The sequence below is a fragment of the Saccopteryx bilineata genome, chromosome 4 (assembly GCF_036850765.1).
Source record: "Saccopteryx bilineata isolate mSacBil1 chromosome 4, mSacBil1_pri_phased_curated, whole genome shotgun sequence".
NCBI classification, from domain to species: Eukaryota; Metazoa; Chordata; class Mammalia; order Chiroptera; family Emballonuridae; genus Saccopteryx; species Saccopteryx bilineata.
In genome coordinates, this window is record NC_089493.1 from 298,818,366 (window position 1) to 298,838,277 (window position 19,912).

Consider the following 19,912-nt stretch of genomic DNA (forward strand, 5'->3'; position numbering starts at 1 on the left):
CAAGTTTTCCTGTAACCACAAAGCAGAGAGGCCCCAAGGCCTCAGTTGAGATTCACAGAGCTAGTGACACAGCTGGAACTGGGTTCTGAGGCTCAGTGAGGTCACCTTGGTGAGGGCTAGTGCAGGCCAGGACTTCAGCTGGAGAAAAGACAGGGAAGGGCCTCAAATTCTGGCTCGAATGGCAGCAGGGGGGCCCATGTCAGGAGCAGTGCAGGGAAGTGAAGGGCTGGCACCAAGGGCCTAGGGGGTGAGCCTGCTGCCCTTAAAGTGTGGGAAGTAGAGAGGCAGCACTGAGGGCAGTGGCTCCCTCTCGGCTCACTGCCCACACAGGTCTGCTGCTCTGGGCCCGTCCTCACCTACAGAATGGGACAGTGATGGAGGCACTTTGGAGCTACTACAAGGACAGTTAGCTCAGTTTCCCAGTAACAGCCTGAAGAATGGGTCTTCTTTCAGGGCCCAGCATGCACCCCTCCCTCAGAAGACACTGGTCCTCTTGGAGGAAACATGAACATTAGGGCCAGAGAGGGACCGCCTATTACTCTCATTTGTGCATTCATTTGTTTCACAAACATTTATTAAAGCACCCACAGTGTACCAGGCCCTGGGGTGACAGGGAACACACAGCCCCTGCTCTCAAGGAGCTCACCGTCTGGGGAGGGGCATATGTGTGACCAGGTAAGTCACGATGCACATGGTCGTGCCGTGGGAGGTGTACACAACGTGCTGTGGGGTGTAGGACACAGAAGAGCGAGCAGGGTGGGGTTGGGGCGGGCTTCACGGTCAGTCAATAAATAGACTTGCCCATGTGGGCATTCACTGAACGAGCTGCATCAACCCACTGATGCTGGGCTTGCCAGGAAGGCCTGTCTGCTTCCTAGGGCCCCTTCCCTACCCCTCTCCTGGAGACCTGTGTGCCCAACTGCAGTGATAGAGGGCACCCCTCTGCTCCAGACACAGATGAAAGAGATCCCACTGCAGGAGTCACCCACGGAGCTGAGACAGAGCTCTTGTCTGCACCTGACCCCAGGGCTGCTGCACCCCCAACAGCCTCTCTCCCCACTGCTCAGGAAATGCCAGGCCCCGTCTTTTGCCTTTCTACCTTCTCACATAGGCAGGGCACCAGCCCTCTCAGATGCCAACCCCAGGTGGACACCCCTCAGACCAGCTGCAACTCACAGCTGGCTCACCAGCTCGATGAGCTGCTGAACGTTCTTGTTGGGGTTGGACAGGCCATTCCTGATGTTCTCCAGCAGGCACCTCTTCAACTCAAAAATGGCTTCACTGTACCCCAAGCTCACGGCAGCCATGGGAGGCACTCCACTCCAAAGGCCAGGGATGTGCCATACGTGCTGCTTCTCTGGGTCACAAAAGGCCAGGTATGCTAGCGTCCGGAGGCCCTCTCCCCGGTCTGTCCACCTGGGTGGCAGCTCTGCTCACATCAGCAGGGTGCTCCAGCAGTGGCCTCCTCTCCCAAGGCTTCGGGCCGGGGACAGACATGTCGTGAAGGTTCTGGTACACACACTGGTAGTTAGGCACGTGCACCATTTTCTCCAACCTCAGAACAGCATGCACAACAGCAGGTGGAATGTCCCTTGTTTCAGCTAAACTGACCACAATGACGTTGCTCAGCCCCATAATCAGAGTGGCCAGGGAGACCTCCAGCTCAAAGCGCTCCCCAGCCGTGGCCGGGGCGCCTCCTATTAAACCCCCTGAGTCTATCACCAGGATGTGGTCACAGCCCACGTCCTGGCTGAAGGACTCAGCCACCATAACAAGTTGCATAAAGGCCCCCCGAGGACCACGACCCCTCCCTGTGGCAAACCGAAGCCCAAACATGGTATTGAGGAGAGTGGACTTCCCTGTAGCAGGCACGCCCAACGCCGACACCACCACCAGCCGTGACCTTCTCTCCAGGTGCGCATGTAGCTCCTTCAAGAGCCCCGTGACCCAGCGCAGAGGGGTGCTCAGCGTGTTCCCATCGATCAGCTCCAGGGGCAGCCCCTGGACCAGCAGTTCCAAGGCCAAGCCTGGGAAGTGGGCAAAGCGCCTCTGGCCTGCTGGCAGCTTCCCTGCCTCCACAAGGCAGCTCTCTGCCTCATAAAACTGCCCCATCTCCCGCAGGAAGTGCTCCACCCCCAGGGGTTCCAGCCAGAGCGGCTCACTGAGGTCCCCAGCCCCAACCTGCTTCAGTCTCAGGGTCAGAACTGCCTCTGGAGACTGTCTCGGCCTTGGTTGGGCCACCCAGGCCAGCCCCCACTCCATCCACCTCAGGAAATACTGCCTCTCGCCTAAGGAGGGGCAGCTGATGCCCTTGATGAACTCCTGCATGCCCCCTGCAGGGTCGTGGCTGCTCTGCTGTGTGCGAGGTTCCAGCAGCCGGTGGCTCAGCTCTGCCCGGTGCTTGTCCGGAGGGTCCACCGCCCACTGCACCTGGCACAGCTCCTTCTCCACCCGGGCTGCCTTTCTCCAAGGCTCCCCCTACAGTCTCAGCTCATCCCGCCCGTAGGTGTCCGAGTCTTTGATGTTCCTGGTGATCCGCTCCATCCGGTCCTTCGCCCGCTGACACTCCTCACCGTCCTCGTCGACCTTCAGCCCCAGCTTGCGGGCTGCGTGGGCCATGTCCTCCACCGACACCCTCCTGCAGGGGGACCGGGCCACGTGCGCCACAATGGAGCGGACCCTGCGCGTGAAACGCACCCCGTCTGTGCTGCTGACCTTCACAAGCACATGTGAGTGGTCCATTTTCAGCACGGGGATCAGCCTGTTCAGGAACCGCAGGTTGGAGTTGCGTTTCCCACGGTAGGGACTCAGGATGAAGTAGTACTTGGTGGCTGACCCCTTCATAGAGGACAGCAGTTTGTACTCCTTCTTACTGATGTTGTCGGTCAGGATGAACACAGCCGAGGAGACTTCTGTCAAGAGCTTAAACTGCAGCCAGTGAGACCCAATGTCGCCTCTGAGGTTCAGAAAGGCCACGGGCTCAGAGAAGAGGTCCAGGTCCTCCCTGCCACTGGGTAGGAACCAGGAAATCTCCACCAGCCCATCTGCAATCTCCCAAGGGCTGGTGCCCAGGCTCATATCCCGATGCCAGAAGCAGTCTCGCTGCCCGTGGCCCGGGCTGAGCACGGCATTGAGCAGCTGGGACTTGGAGTTGCTGCTGACCTCCATGCGCACGAAGGCGAAGGCGGGCGCCCGGGGCAAGACCACGCTGTCCTCCCTGAGGCTGCCCACACCCCTTGGGGGCTGTGACCACCATGTCCGCACGATACCCCGCATGGCCCACAGCAGGAAGGTGTGGGCATGGTTCTCCGAGTCGGGCAGAATGAGCGGGAGCGCGAACTGGCAGAGAGACATCCTCAGCATGATTTCTTGCTGCAGGAAACTGTCAGAGGAAAGCAGCAGGGCACAGAGGAGGTCCAAGGGATTCACGGGCATGTCAGGGGTGGGCAGCTCCGAGAAGGAGTAGATGTCCGCGGAGAGGTCATCAGCGGTGTCCCAGTAGATGACCTCCTCCTCCATCTGGCTCTCCTTCTCCACAGGCCGGGTGTCTGGGAGCACATCCAGCACCATGGCGGTGTTCCTGGCCTCAGCATTGAGGGCCTGCAGCTTCCGGAGGAAGTTCCAGGGCAAGTCTTTGGGAGCCTGCGGAGCCCAGTTCCTCATACTGTCACTGCTGATCTGCAGGGCGTCCTGGAGGCTGAGTTTCTGGACCTGGTGTGTCTCTAGCCCCAGAAGCAACAGCATTTCCTGCAGTCGGCTCCTCTCCACTGTAGAGGGAAATGAAGACATAAGTGCTCACCACGCAGGGCAGGGGCCAGGGCAGAAGCAGAGAGGGAACACCAGCATGAGGGTGGGGTGGCCTCCTTCAGAGAGCAGAATGCAGGATCCCTGGGCCACCTGAGACCAAGACACACATAAATCACACCACCCAGGTTGTTCTGAACACAGGCAGGCACGTGGACATCAGAGGACAGGATCCCAGGGGCCTCAGACAGAAGTCTGCGCATCTGTTTCTCCTGCAGCCTATGGGTTCCAGCAGCACTGAGCCCAAATTAACTGGCTGGAGTGAGTGCACCCCAACGTGTGGGCAGCCCGTTCTCCCCCATCCCACCCCCCACCCCCACGTGCATCTGTGCTTCTCCCTGCACTCGGTCTGGCAGTGGGTCCCCTCACACTGTAACTGGCTGGAGTGAGTGCACCCCGAGGTGCGGGCAGCCCGTTCTCCCCCCCACCACACCACCCCCGCGTGCATCTGTGCTTCTCCCTGCACTCGGTCTGGCAGTGGGTCCCCTCACACTGTAACTGGCTGGAGTGAGTGCACCACGACGTGCGGGCAGCCCGTTCTCCCCCCCCCCACCCCCCGTGTGCATCCTGTGCTTCTCCCTGCACTCGGTCTGGCAGTGGGTCCCCTCACACTGTAACCAGTCTGCCACAGGTGACACCATCACTGATTCACTATGATTTTCTTGTTCCTGTTCTTTCCTCTTTACAAAATAATTAGAGAATATTTAAACAAAACAGGGAATTATTATTAGAGTGCTGCAAACCATAGCTAAACTATTTTGCAAGTCTGAAGCCAATAATACGGATCTAAATTTTTATTGTATTCAAGTCTCTGTTAGAGATTATCATAATTCTGCTCTTATTTGTTCTCACCTTACATCACCCATTCTGATCCGGCCTCTTACAAACACTGCATGCTCACAACAGCCATGCCAAGGGTTTCGGCCACTTCCCTGTCTTGGACATGGCCTCTTACCAATTTTCATATTACATGTAACTAGTACACTTTTAATGATAATAAGTCAACAAAATGAACACGATTCCTGCTGCTCTCCTGGATTCTCTCCGCTCCTTTCTCCAAAGAGGAAGCGACCCCTGTGATGCTACCCTAGGTGCTCCTGGGAACTATGGGGGCAGTTTCCTCAGAAGCACAGGATGGTTTAGGCCCAGGCCCAGGTAACCAGTAGCAGTCAGAGCACTGGGGCACATCTGTCTCACTTCCCCGCAGGGTCCACCAGCTGCCTCCTGTCTGCATGGACTCAGCAGGTTCTCGGGCGTGTGGCTGCAGCACGACCAGGAGCTGGTGAACTTGCTGCAGGAACAGCACTTGTAGGGAGAGACACTGAAGAAGAAACTCTCCATACGTGTTACTCAGGTTTCTCAGTCTTGACGAAATGAAACCAGGGATATTTTCTTATCAGACAGGGAACAACTGTCTCTACAGTATTTCTGAAGCAGCATGGTAGTTAAGTGCCGCAGGGAAAAGCCAGAGCAGAAAGCCTGTTACATACACACTCATGCCCAGTGCATGACCACAGGCCTGTATATGAAACCAGCACACCATAAGTGGTTCCCAAACCAGGCTATGCTTTAGAATCACTTTGAAAAGGACATGTTAAAAATAACACCCAGAGATGCCAACTCCGTTACTCTATACTGTAATAGCTTCCAGGGGTTTGCTTTTTCTGGCAATATTATTAATATGTAAGTTGATATAAAGAGTTAGTGGCTCTGGCCAGTTGGCTCAGTGGTCAAGTATCGGCCCGGCATGTGGAAATCCCAGGTTCGATTCCCAATCAGAGCACACAAAAAAGGCATCCATCTGCTTCTCCACCCCCTCCCTCTCACCTCTCTCTCTCTTCTCCACCCCTCTTACAGACATGGCTAGATTAGAGCAAGTTGGCCCCTCCGCCTCAGGCACTAAAAAATGGCTCCAGTTGCCCCAGATAGGCAGAGCACTGCCCCCTGGGGGGTCTGCTGGGTGGATCCCTGTCAGGGCGCATGCGGGAGTCTGTCTCTACCTTCTCTCCTCTCACTAAAATTAAAAAACAAAGTTAGTGGACTAGACATGATTTTGATGCAGCCAGGTGTGGGGACCACCAGCATGGATGCTGTCTTTCTTCAACAGGACAGGAAGTTGTAGCAGTGAGAAGAAACAAGACAGAAAACACATACCTGTTGGAAAGTCACTGTCCTGAGCCTCATTCGGACCATCTACAAAAGCAAAGGAAAACAAGTGTCAATCAAGCCAGATGCCTGGGACTCACACCAGTTTAAGCTGAACTCAGAATCCTCTCTGCTACTTATTGAGACAGAGTACTCCCAATTTTTCAAAATATACAACTACAGTTATTTTTAAAATTTTATTTAATGATTTACTGAGAGAGAGGAAGAGAAAGAGAGACAGAAACATTGATCAGTTCCTGTATGTGCCCCGACCAAGGATGGAACCTGCAACCCTTGTGCATCAGGACGATGTTCCAACCAACAGAGCTATCAGCCATGACACACCAATTCGTTTTCACTGTGCCTGTTCCCTCTCTCTTTCCCCACCCCAATCCAACACCAAGCCCTGTGGTCTCCACCTCCATACTGAAGCTTGCAGTCATCTCCTTCCATTTCTCTCCATTCCAGATCTAGAAGAAAAACATACACATGGCCTCATCAGCAAGTTAGAACTATCATCTGTCCCAGCAATTCCACATTTGGTAGATTCCTCCAAAAGATTGACTACAAGGTCTCAAAGAGATATCTGCACACCCCGTTCTCATGGTTATTCACCACAGCTAAAACACAGAAACAACCTGAATGTCCACCAGTGAACAAATGGACAGATAAAATGTGGTCTGTACGTTTAATGGCATGTTATTCAGCCTCTAAATGGAACAAGGTTCTACAAAATGCTGCAGCACAGACAAACCCTGTGCTGAGAGAAATAAGCCAGTCACCGGAAGACAAACATGGTATGAGTCCATGTACAGGATGTACCCAGAGAAGTCAAATCATAAACACAGAAAGTATAATGGTGAGTGCCACGGGCTGGGGGAGAAGAGAATGGATGTTATAATTGAATAGGATAAAATTTCTATTGACAAGATGAGTCAAGTTGTGGGACGGACAGTGTTGATGGCTGCACAACAAAGTGAATGTATTTCTTCACTAAACTGAATACTTAGAAATGGTTAAGATAGTAAACATTATTTTATGGTATTTTAACAAAAAAGGAAAAAACTTTGGGGAAGAAGAACATTTTATAGTGAGTAATTCTGTGCCATTTAGTAAAGTCACAAAGTTGTGCAGTCCCTGCTTCTTACCCATCTAGTCACAAAGTTGTGCGGTCCCTACTTCTTATCCATCTAGCTCCACAACATTTCCATCACTGGAAAGTAAACTGTGTTCCCATTAAGCAGCTTGCTTCACCTCTCCTCCCCGCCCCTGCAGCAACCTCCATCCCCAGTTCCCAGCAGCTGCAACATTTTACACACCTACCAACCATGCACAAATTTCTCCACATCCTGGCCAACATTTCTCTTGTTTTTTGGTAGTAAGCATTAAGTAGGGTGTGAAATAGTATCTCATTGAATAAATATTTAATAAAATGTAGCAAAAAGGGCCTGACCAGGCAGTGGTGCAGTGGATAGAGCATCGGACTGGGATGCAGAAGGACCCAGGTTTGAGACCCCAAGGTCACCAGCTTGAGCGTGGGCTCATCTGACTTGAGCAAAAAGCTCACCAGATTGGACCCAAGGTCGCTGGCTTGAGCGAGGGGTTACTAGGTCTGCTTGTCCTATGGTCAAGGCACATATGAGAAAGCAATCAATGAACAACTAAGGTGTCACAACAAAAAACTGATGATTGATGCTTCTCATCTCTCTCCATTCCTGTCTGTCTGTCCCTATCTATCCCTTTCTCTGACTCTCTCTCTCTGTCCCTGTAAAAAAACAACAACAACCCATAGCAAAAAGTGATTAACATGAATTTATCTGTGTATTTTGTGGGGTTATTTTTGTATAACACTATTAATATCCAATAGAACGCATTCATTTGGTGAAGCACCAGGTTAATGAAATTCACCTTGAAAATGAATCAATAAGAGAAAGATATCTGGAGTGGGGCCAAACCTTAAAGCTGAAGTCTAGAGGAGCTGCTACAGCCCCACCCCACAATCTCCATAGGAGCAAAATTCACTTCTGGGGATCATACCAGAAAGACCAGAAGCCCCAGTCTAATCAAGACAGTTCCACTTTATACCTGTTGTCCCAACAAGACTTGCCTTTCCCTCTCAGAAGTGCTTAGAGCTTAAGAACTACTCAGTCACCCTGGACACATCTTGGGTAAGCAGACATAACACATTCAAACGGAGTGTGTCCAGGTGAGCAGTGTGATCATCACCTGTTTTAAAACTAAATCCCACTTTGAATATTAAGGGAAGTTTAAAAGACACCTAGCCCTTTGGTTGGCAAACTGCGGCTCACGAGCCACATGCGGCTCCTTGGCCCCTTGAGTGTGGCTCTTCCACAAAATACCACATGCAGATGGTACCTCGATAAGGAATGTACCTACCTCTATAGTTTAAGTTTATAAAATTTGGCTCTCAAAAGAAATTTCAATCATTATACTGTTGATATTTGGCTCTGTTGACTAATGAGTTTGCCGACCACAGACCTAGGCTGACCTGTGGTAGCGCAGTGGATAAAGCATCGATCTGAAATGCTGAGATCACTGGTTTGAAACCCCTGGCTTGCCTGGTCAAGGCACATATGGGAGTTAATGCTTACTTCCTGACACCCCCCCCCCAAATGAATAATAAAAAAAGACAACTAGACGGGATATTCTTGTAAAAGGAAAATCAAAGCCTTATGTGGATTTACTCTCAAGGTCCATGTTCCCCAGGCCAGGCTGAGGCTGGAATCCAGAACCCCAAGGGGAATAGAAGAAAGGTATCTGCTTTGCTGCAAGCCCAAGTCCAACTTTACCTGCAATGGCCACAGCTGCTTGTCTCTCAGATGCTTTTATTTCAGGGGCCACTTCTCCCAAATCTGATTGTCTGTAATAATTTCAGAAGAACGTTACAATTAAAACAATGAAATAACACTTTTTTTCCTTTCCAGTTGGCTGCATATCAAAATCTCTTGGATGAGCCTATGAAAACTACCAATCCTGATCACACCCCAGATCCTCAAAACAAGAATCTCAGAGGTTCTGAGTCTGGACCGGGACACCACTGCTTCTGAAAGTGCCCTTGGTGGTTCTGATGTGCAGCCACATTGAGAAAGCATCGGTCTAGAACCAGCAATCCCAGACACTATGAGCCAGAGCATAAACACAGCCACTCAGAAAAACATAAAAGTGCCTGACCTGTGGTTGTCGGGAGCCGATCCACTAATGCTGGCTAACAAGGTCACAGCAGGAGAAGATCCACAACTGCTGGTTGACAAAGTCACAGCAGAAGAAGACCAATGACTGCTGGTTGATAAAGTCACCACAGTGAAGACTAATAGCTGTGGGTTGACAAAGTCACCACAGAGGAAAGGCACAACAATACTTTCCCCTTTGACCTTTTGAATTAATCTGGCCTTATATCCCCCCTTTCCTGGGTGTGTGCTATTATTTATGGCACAGGGATAATAGTACTGTGCTTTCCCTGTAGATTCGTAGTAATTTCTTTGGAAATGAGACAGAAGGTGTAAGTTCCACAGAAAAGCCTGTAAGCCCCTTGAACTGGGCTCATAAACATAAGAGGCTGGCTATGATATCCCTCATAAAGGGTTAAGTTTGTAGGAGAATTTCTTCTTATTAATCATGTTAGAAAGAATAAAGTTAGAACTTAACTAGTGTATGAATATAGTAAATAAATAAAGTTTAACTAGACATTAGAATCTTAGGTAAGGTGTAGTGGAGTGGCCCGTTGCGTGGCCTTGGATGGGAGCACAGCTGGCAAGTAAAGAATGTTTTGTTAAAAGACTTGTTTTGTGACTGAAGGTAGTTGCTGGGCTTTTCTCAGTAAAACATTCTCATGAGATTTTTGTATTTTCCAAGAATAAGGAGAGGAATGTAGTGGGATTCATAGCAGCAATAGCAATTAATGCCTTCTGATATTATGTTGCTACTAGCTATCTTGCAGGTGCACTCTATGTATCTTTAAGTAAAAGTTACTCTTAATGCTATGTCAGTTTCTTAAATAGCAAGCCTTTTGTAGTCTTGTGAAAAAAGAATTAGGACACTGCATGAACTCAAGGCTATTTGCCTGAGCAAGCGGTGGTCCTTTGCTAGTCCTTGATGATTTTGTCTGCTATCTCTCTCTGTGCCCTTGACTCACAACAACAGTAAAATAGAGTTATTAATTAGTACTAATCTTTTAGAAGTTTGTACCGATATTGTTATTACTATTCAAGTTATTGTATAACTGTATTTTGAATGACTTACCACCTGATTTGTAGCTTATAGATATGAATTAACTGTTATCTGGAAATATGTAACCATAGTGAAACTAAAACAATGATGTATTCAAAATACCATGTGATTGTAACTTACTGTGTGTGCATAAAAAGTAAAATTAGACCAGCCATTGGCAGAGATGCCTGGCAGTAAATGCTAACGAGAGAATAAAGAGAAAGAAAAGAATTCGGCTCTCTCACTCGATTCGTGCCAACGCTGTCTCTTCCTGTGGGACCCCTGGATTCCCCCCGGGGCTGGACCCTGGCATGTAGTGGCACAGTGGATAAAACGTCGACCTGGAAATGCTGAGGTTGCTGTTTCGAAACCCTGGGTTTGCCTGGTCAAGGCACATATGGGAGTTGATGCTTCCAGCTCCTCCCCCTTCTCTCTCTCTGTCTCTCTCTCTCCTCTCCCTCTCTCTCTCCTCTCTACAAAAATGAATAAATAAAATAAAATTAAAAAAAACTGACTATACTTTAAAAAAAAAAAAAGAAAAACATAAAAGTATACCTACCCTCTGACCAGTAATTCCACTTCTACCCTAAGGAAATAATTAAAATTAAGATTTAGTTACAAAGATGTTGGTGCAAGTTTTATATAGCATAGCAAAAAAATGGACACTTTTTAAAATCAAATCCAATAACAGGGAATTCAGGTACAGTCTTATTCTACAACCATTACAGAACAGTCTACGTGGATCTTGCTTTGTAGCCAAAAGCATGCCGATAGGACATTGTGGAATGGTGTTAGTGGGGAAGTCAGGTTAGAGTGTGCACAGTGTGAGGACGATTTGATAAAACTGACCCTATTTATCTACAGGTCGACTCAGAGGGTGTTCATCAGAAGTAGACAATGTGGGCAGGGAGGGATGGTCCTGAATTCTTCTAAGTACGTTTGATAAGTATGGTCTACTTTAGAATCAACTATTTTTAGGTATGTCATAGGAACGAGTAAATGTGCAAGCTGGTCAGGAGCCAAGGTGCCACCCTGCAGCAAGGACACACAGATAAGGAGTGGAGGAAGCCGGACAAAGCACTCACAGTGCTGCACTGGGACTGGAGGTCCAAGTGTGAACTCGTGATCTCTGCACGCATGCTCATGTCCACGTGTGCATGCGTGTTTGTGTATGTATGCATGGATTTCCAGGCCACTCCACTGAAAGGGCCGGAGTAGCAACGAGCACACCAAGCACCCTTTAATATCACCCCACACTAAAACACACCAGTCTCTGTGGAGAAATGCCTGATGCCAGGCCTGGTCAGGGAAAGAACTGGATGAGGCTAAGCATCTGACTTCAGAAAATACAAACTCCTTAAAAAAGTGCTGGGGCATGTCAGAGCACACAGCAACCAGCCCGAAGGGATTCCCACTGTCATGTGTGGGACACTTTGAGCATGAACATAATTAAATACAACATTTAATTAAAAGCTATTGAAAAACAGGAATTAATGAGTGTATACACCAGGCAGATGAACAAACGGGGTGGGGGGACAGGGGCAGAGGGCTCTCACCCTAAGGAGCGCTGCTGTGGGGCTGTGGCAGCTGGCAGAGCACTGCATGCCACCACCACCATCAGAAAACGCCCAGCAGTCCTGGATAGAAATGCTGATGGGAAACAAGGTCTTCACCAAGTCTTAAAATGTTTCCTCATGGATTGCTTACCATGAGGTTTCAGTAAGGTAGAATAGAACCCAGCAATTACACTTCACTGGGTGCTCAAACCAGTGACAATGGGTACCCCTACTGTGGTCCCCTATGGAAGGACCCAGCATTACCTGAGCTGAATTCTGGCTAAGAATGTAGAACCTGGATCTAATCGTGTGGACAAATCCAAAATGAAATTTCATGCTAGATGGGGAGAAAACTGTATTTTCCAATAGTATGAAGGTCATAATAGACAACCAAGAAAAAACTGGGCCCTGGCCGGCTGGCTCAGTAGTAGAGCATCAGCCTGGCGTGCGGGGGACCCGGGTTTGATTCCTGGCCAGGGCACATAGGAGAAGCGCCCATTTGCTTCTCCACACCCCCCTTCTTCCTCTCTGTCTCTCTCTTCCCCTCCCGCAGCCAAGGCTCCATTGGAGCAAAGATGGCCCGGGAGCAGGGGATGGCTCCTTGGCCTCTGCCCCAGGCACTAGAGTGGCTCTGGTCATGGCAGAGTGACGCCCCAGAGGGGCAGAGCATCACCCCCTGGTGGGCAGAGCATCGCCCCTGGTGGGCGTGCCAGGTGGATCCCGGTTGGGCGCAAGCGGGAGTCTGTCTGACTGTCTCTCCCCGTTTCCAGCTTCAGAAAAATACAAAAAAAAAAAAAAAAAGAAAAAACTGAAGAACTGTTCCAGATTAAGGGTGCTGAAGGGACAAGAAAACAAAACGCAATGCCTAACCCTAGACTGGATCTTGAAGTTAAGGATCAAATTATATGGTCTACTGACCAAATTGAAACCTGTGTGTTGTCAATGTTGAATTTACTGATTTTGACAACTATACTGTGCTTATGCAAAAATATCTCTATTCTTAGGAAAGAGACACTGAAGAATTCTTAGGAAAGAGATGCTTAAGAAAAATTTACATCCGCCTGACCTGTTGTGGCGCAGTGGGATAAAGCGTCGACCTGGAACACTGAGGTCGCCGGTTCGAAACCTTGGGCTTGCCTGGTCAAGGCACATATGGGAGTTGATGCTTCCTGCTCCTCCCCCTTCTCTCTCTCTCTCTCTGTCTCTCTCTCTCACTCCTCTCTCTCTAAAAAAAATCAATCAATAAAATATTTAAAAAAAAAAAAAAGAAAAATTTACATCCATTTGTATTTATATGTGCACGCGTGTGTGTACACAGACAGACAGTAAGAGAGAGAGATAAATGAGAACAGTAAAAAATGTCAAGAATAAGACACTCTGGATAAGGGGAATTTTTATACTTGTCATTTATCTCTAAGCAGAAAATATCTCTAAATAAAAAGTTTAAAACATTAATAGTGGTTAGTTTATTTCTGTGTAGTGTATCAGTTTATGTGGTCTTATTTTAATTCGCTTAAATAAAAGCATGTTCTTATTTAATAAAACCACAAGGCCTGTGAAATGATGCTATGAGTGGGGGGTCGGGGCCAAGATACAACACGCATGCCCACCGGAGACCTGATGACCTGGAGCCCCTGGGAACCAGTGCCCCCTCGGAGAAGAGCAATGCAGCTCCACCTAATTCACCAGCAAAACAGACGCTTAGTGTTCATCCAGTCCAGATACCCAGAGGAAGTTTCAGGACCTATGCTTGTTATTCCAGCATGTTCCTGGGGTCTCACCCTCTGCCCCCTCTGAGAAGAGTGACAGTAACCACAGTGGGCACTGTGCTCATGGCTGCTTCAGCCCTTCACAGCCAGAGCACCGAGTAACTGAATTCACCTGAACCCACTGCAGATAAAAATGGGAGTTGACAGTCTTCTCTTCACTCTCCGCAGAGAACATATACAGGTACTACTTTTGTAACAAGGATAAAAAGCAACCTCACCAAAAGAAAACAACTGAACCAGTTAAAAATAGTTCCCCAAAGAGAAAGAAGCTGGCCTGAAGAGCCCATAGTGGAGACAGGTGAGCAAGAGGGGACATCCCCACCTTTTGTCACTGTCCCAAGAGGAGAGAATCTCCGTGTGGGGGAGTCGTCCCTGATAGAGGTCGTCACCACCTGTCAGGGAGCTCCGAGGACGAGAAGTCCGAGAGAGTGGAGAGGTTTGGCTAGTCTTCCGTGCAGTCCACTGAGACTGAAAGTCAAACCCCTCAAAACATGAGGTATGTCAGAGAAAACCATCCAACCAGGAAGGGGTGTTTCTAGAGAGAAATTTAGAGGTCAACCGGGGGAGGGGAAGGGAGAAACTCCTTACCTTCTGGTCCAGCAGGGGTTCAGCACAGGGTTAGACTGCCAGCCAATCAACCCATGTAGGGCCAGGAGCCGCCATCGTGGCCATTCACATGCAGGTTCCCATTGGATTCGGGCAGACGATAAAGAAATGGCAGAGTCAGAGGATGGGGGGCCATCCTATTTATTGGTGTCTCACCAAGAGAGGCAAACCACAAAAGAAGACAAGGGAAAAGCAGAAAACCAGCTTTTCCCATGAAGGGCAAGGGATCAGGGAAGCCCCTGCAATCGTGATAGCAGGAACTGAATGAGCCAGCTCCTGGTCTGTCCCACTTTATAGTGTAGAAAACCAAAATCCCTTAATCCAATATACAAACAAGGAAGTCTCTGATACAAAGTCACTTATCCAAGGCATAATTGGATTCCTCATGAGAGTGCACCACCCAGATCATACAATCAGTCAAGGATGTGGGGAAAAGCTTAGTCCTAAAACCAAACCCTAGGCTACAACGATCTGGCCTGCTTATAGCCTGTCCCCCACACCCAATATGTCACAAGCGAGCAAACATGTATATCATATTTACAAACTTATTTGACCAACAACCCACAATTACACGTCCAAACAGAATCAGGGAGTAAGCCCAGAACGAGCTGCTGCTGCCCATTGCTTCCCTGGTTGTAAGTTTGGACAGCAAACAGGGATAGTCCAGGCAGTTAGTACCCTGTCCCGGGTTTCGGCACCAAATGTTGGAATCCATGGGAATCCGAAAGACCAGAGTAACAGGCTTTATTGAAAGTGTTGGGCAGATAAAATATGTACTATGCTCACTTTGTTAAAGTGGCGCTGCCAACGTGGAGGCCGTTGCCCAGGTGATATTAATGTGTGTTGGGGGCAGGCAGGATCCTTGTAGCCTGGGGCTTGGTTTTGGGATTAAGCCTTTCCCACCCTTTTTGATGTGGGGTGGTACAATCCAATCATGCCTCAGAGAAGTGACTTTGTATTAGAGACTTCCCTATTTTGTATATTGGATTAAAGGTTGTGAAGCTACACTATAAAATGGGGGCAGAACGGGAGCTTGCTCTCTTGGTTCCTGAGATTATTATTAGAGGAGGGAGCAGAGCAGAGAGCAGAAAGAGGCCATGTGGCCAGGAGAAGCAGCCAAGATGGCGGAGTGCTGAGTGAGATGCCAGTTTGTGCAGAGTTTATATCTGGGAGGAGGAAGGAGATGGGGAACTGAGGAGAATAAGGCTGGTGAGCTAGAAACCTTTGATTCTAGGAAACTCGGATAAGTCAGTAGCTTTGTGAGCACTGAATGTGAGTGGGTTTTGGAGCCCAGTGTGTGTTTTTACTTGCCCGCTGGGTGCAAGCTAGAATTAAAGACTATGGCCCACCAGTTTTTGGCTCCGTTGTTTCTTTACCGACTGTCCGAATCCAATGTGAATCTGCATGGGCCAGAAGGCTGCTTTGATAGTGGCCGTGGCTCCTGGCTTTACAGAAAGGAAGAAAGGAACCCTGCCAGGCACTTCTCCTGGGGGAGAAGAGCACCAGTTACAGACTAGGGGCAAGGCAGGGGTCCCCAAACTTTTTACACAGGGGGCCAGTTCACTGTCCCTCAGACCATTGGAGGGCCAGACTATAAAAAAAAACTATGAACAAATCCCTATGCACACTGCACATATCTTATTTTAAAGTAAAAAAAACAAAACAGCAACAAATACAATATTTAAAGTAAAGAACAAGTAAATTTAAATCAATAAACTGACCAGTATTTCAATGGGAACTACGGGCCTGCTTTTGGCTAATGAGATGGTCAATGTCCGGTTCCATATTTGTCACTGCCAGATGTAACAAGTGATGTGACGTGCTTCCGGAGCCATGAGGCGTGCATCCCACATCACTGGAAGTAGTACTGTATGTGAGTGATGCCATGCTTTGCATCTCTCACTGACCACCAATGAAAGAGGTACCCCTTCCGGAAGTGCGGCAGGGCCGGATAAATGGCCTCAGGGGGCCGCATGTGGCCCATGGGCTGTAGTTTGGGGACCCCTGTTATATAGTGTTTGGGAGAGCCTGAGGGGATACTGAGACAAAAGTCCTGGTATGTCCAGAATGCTCCTCCTTGGGGGCTTGGAGCATGTGGGTGTTGAATCAAAAGTCCTGGTGTGTCCGGAGCCCCTCCTTGGGGCAACTTGTCAGCTTTTTGGAATTCCTCTGTCTCAGGGGCAATAGTCCAGTAAGGGTGAGGTCTGACAGATAAGCGGAACATCAAGAGGGCAGTTCGGAATTTACATATCTATCAGCCATGATATTTTACAAAACTTTTCATTCATTCACCAGTTTGTGAATCTAGACTTCACCAACATTTAAAACAGAGATAGCTTATTTTCACATTTAAAGACAAACATTATTTAAAATGTCTTCAAAACATTCAAGCCAACAGACAAAACCCCTTTAAGCTAAGCAGACACACATTCCACTGGAAAGCCATACTATTCAGACCACCCTGGAACTGATGAAGGGATGGAATATGAAGAATGAGAAAGACCAACCACAGATATTTCATTACAGGTCCAAAGATGAAAAGAAATCCTACCATGACACACCGAATGATCACCCCACAGGAAAACCATTGTGATCACGCAGGACAATATCCACCACCCATGTGAATTCCTTATGGACTATACTAGAAATCCATAACTGAAAACATTGGTAGACACCTGAAACATATATCTATAAAACCAATCAATACACACAGAAAGAAAAACTTAATATGCTGCAATATCCAACCATACCATAAGTTCACAAGGCAACATAATAGACCTCCAGGTAGGAAGTGTTACATCCCGGCGAGATAGGCCACAGCAGACACAAAGTAAATTTTATAAGTTTTATTGCAGACCTGCACAGGGACTGCAGGCAACCCATGCAAGGGAGCACTGCAGCCCCCCAAACCTGCACAGGGACTGCAGCCCCGAGCTTCTAAAATGGCTCCTTTTTATAGGGTGGCTGTCTAGGATGAGCAAGCATCATACAGAAGCTGATGTGGCTGTTAGTCATTGGCTAGGGAGGTCGTGCGCAGTTACGGGGGGGGGGTATTGCTCAGTGGAGAATTTCAAACATAAACTTCTGATAAGGGTCTCTGACTCAATGCAGGATGTTGCTGAACTCTTTGTTTTCAGTGTCACAGGGACCTTGTACACTCTTGGCAGCCCCAGCATGTCAGTACTCCCTGAATCTAACAGAAGCATCCACAGAAAGAACACAGAGCACTGTCACCAGCAAGTTCAATTTCCCAGTAAGTACCGAAACCCCGCACACCTGAGGACACCAAGTATAAATACGTACTCATAATCACATCAATACATATCATTCCTCATCTCATGGCCATCAGGAAACCTCAGGAACAACCCACCTAATGGTCAAAATGACACAGAAGCAAGGTAACAATTCTTCCTAAAAAAAGGTTTCCTTCCTTCCTAAAACGAGGGAAATGTACCCTCACTCTAGAATCACGGAGACCCTCACCATGAGCACTGTGATCTCTACAATATCAATGTACCCCATGTGTACTCAAAAAATCTCTCAACTCATCACCTATACAGTCCATGTCTTTCTTTCCCCTGGAACAACTTGAAGGAATTTTTCATTCCTTGGCCTAGCAGCCTGTATGGCTAACCCTACACCTCTTAGAGGACCTACAACTTCTCCTTCCCTCCCAAGCTCACCCCTGGAATAGAAAACTGCGTAAAAAGAACGAGCAAGAGATCCAACCTAGGAGACACCTGTTCTACCCTGAAATGTCATCTTCAAGGTTCCACCACATGCCTCCTACAGGAATCACAGCGTTGCAAGCACACACGCTGGCTCAGGGTCCACGCAGTTTGAATAGCTCCGCTGTCAGCCTAGTCCCTCTCAGTCAAACACTCTGCATTCAATTCAAAAGCCTATGTGAACCACCAAACAACTGAATACTTTGATAAATTCCTATTTTTACTCATGAAGTCTTCCACCTACATTCCACCCAGAGCAACAACCTTAAAATACCAGTACATAGGTAAAAGCACTGAACTCTTCAAGTGCCCCCGAGGCACACACACCTCTCTGGATCCTCCCAGCTCTCAGCATCACCTCAGGATGGTTCACAGGGGCAAAGGCCCACACGCTCCTCTCCAACAGAATCCAGTCTCCACAAATTAGGAAAACCCCACAGTCAGACACTCAATGGGGCTGATTCTGACTGGAGAGAACAGGATTCATCCAAACATGAAGCCTGGGGTGAGGGCGTATTTATTTAATACACAAAATGGGCTCTGACAGCATCTTCAAGACTCAAAATGAATATTCAAATCACAGAAAGTCCTGCATCACCACTCTCCATGTGCATTGCAGCACCAAACCCTATGAACAAAAACAGGGTGGGGATGGGGGACAGACACCAGGTGCAGACACAGCAACAGAAACCAGTGAAGGCCCCAAAAAACAGGCACAAAGCACTGTACTGTTGTGTTCTCACATACACCTTGCCTCACAACAGTCCCCCAAAAAGCACACACATGGCAACAGAGATATCAAACCTAAATACATGACTACTGTGTGCCACCCAAACACAAGGCTTGAGAAAGCATACACTTGCCTAACGCCAACCATGGTCACTTGAACAGAGAACATCCTGAAAGAAATAAAGTATCACAGGCAGGTGCCAGCAATGCTTCACTGTGCACACAAAAACGGTGTCGACAGCAAATAGTCTCTCCTTCATGGGATGCCGACCTTCAAAATCTGTCAATAGAAGTAGGCAGCCAGGCCCCAGACATACAATTTCCTAAATGAATTAGCTATCCTCCCCATAACCAAGCCCCATCGTCACTGATGGGAATGCAATAGAAAGCACCTAAGAAAATCCTCGCCTGACCAGGCAGTTGCACAGTGGATAGAGCATCGGACTGGGATGCGGAGGACCCAGGTTCGAGACCCCAAGATTGCCAGCTTTAGCGCGGGCTCATCTGGCTTGAGCAAACTCACCAGATTGAGCCCAAGGTCGCTGGCTCAAGCAAGGGGTTACTCAGTCTGCTGTAGCCCCCATGGTCAAGGCACATATGAGAAAGCAATCAATGAACAACTAAGGTGCCACAATGAAAAACTGATGATTGATGCTTCTCATCTCTCTTTGTTCCTGTCTGTCTGTCCCCATCTATCCCTCTCTCTGACTCTCTCACTGTCCCTGTAAATAAAAAAAATAAAATAAAATAAAACACATAAAAAAATAAATAAAATGTCTAAAAAAAAAAAAGAAAATCCTCCTGAAATATACCCCAAGGACACCATAGAACAGCTCCAAAAGGAGAAATGCACCCCCATGTTTGTGGCAGCATTGTTCACAATAGCGAAGATCTGGAAACAGCCCAAGTGTCTGTCAGAGGACGAGTGGATTAAAAAGCTTTGGTATATATATACTATGGAATACTACTCAGCCATAAGAAATGATGACATTGGATCATTTACAATAACATGGATGGACCTTGATAACATTATACAGAGTGAAATAAGTAAATCAGAAAAAAAATTAAGAACTATATGAATCCATACATAGAAGGGACATAAAAATGAGACTCAGAGACATGAACAAGAATGTGATGGCAACAGGGGTGGGGGGTGGGGGGTGGGGGAGGGGAGGGGCACAAAGAAAACCAGATAGAAGGTGACAGAAGACAATTTAACTTTGGGGGAGTGGTATACAGCACAATCAAATGTCAAAATAATCTAGAGATGTTTTCTCTCAACATATGTACCCTGATTTATCAATGTCACTGCATTAAATTTAATAAATAAATTAAAAAAGAAAAGAAA

The 19,912-nt window shown here is 48.0% G+C and overlaps 1 pseudogene; it reads right to left on the reverse strand.

Moving 5' to 3' along the window:
- Positions 1-995: 995 nt before the first annotated feature.
- LOC136335001 (up-regulator of cell proliferation-like) lies at positions 996-10,757 on the reverse strand (annotated as a pseudogene).
- Between the last annotated feature and the right edge of the window lie 9,155 nt (positions 10,758-19,912).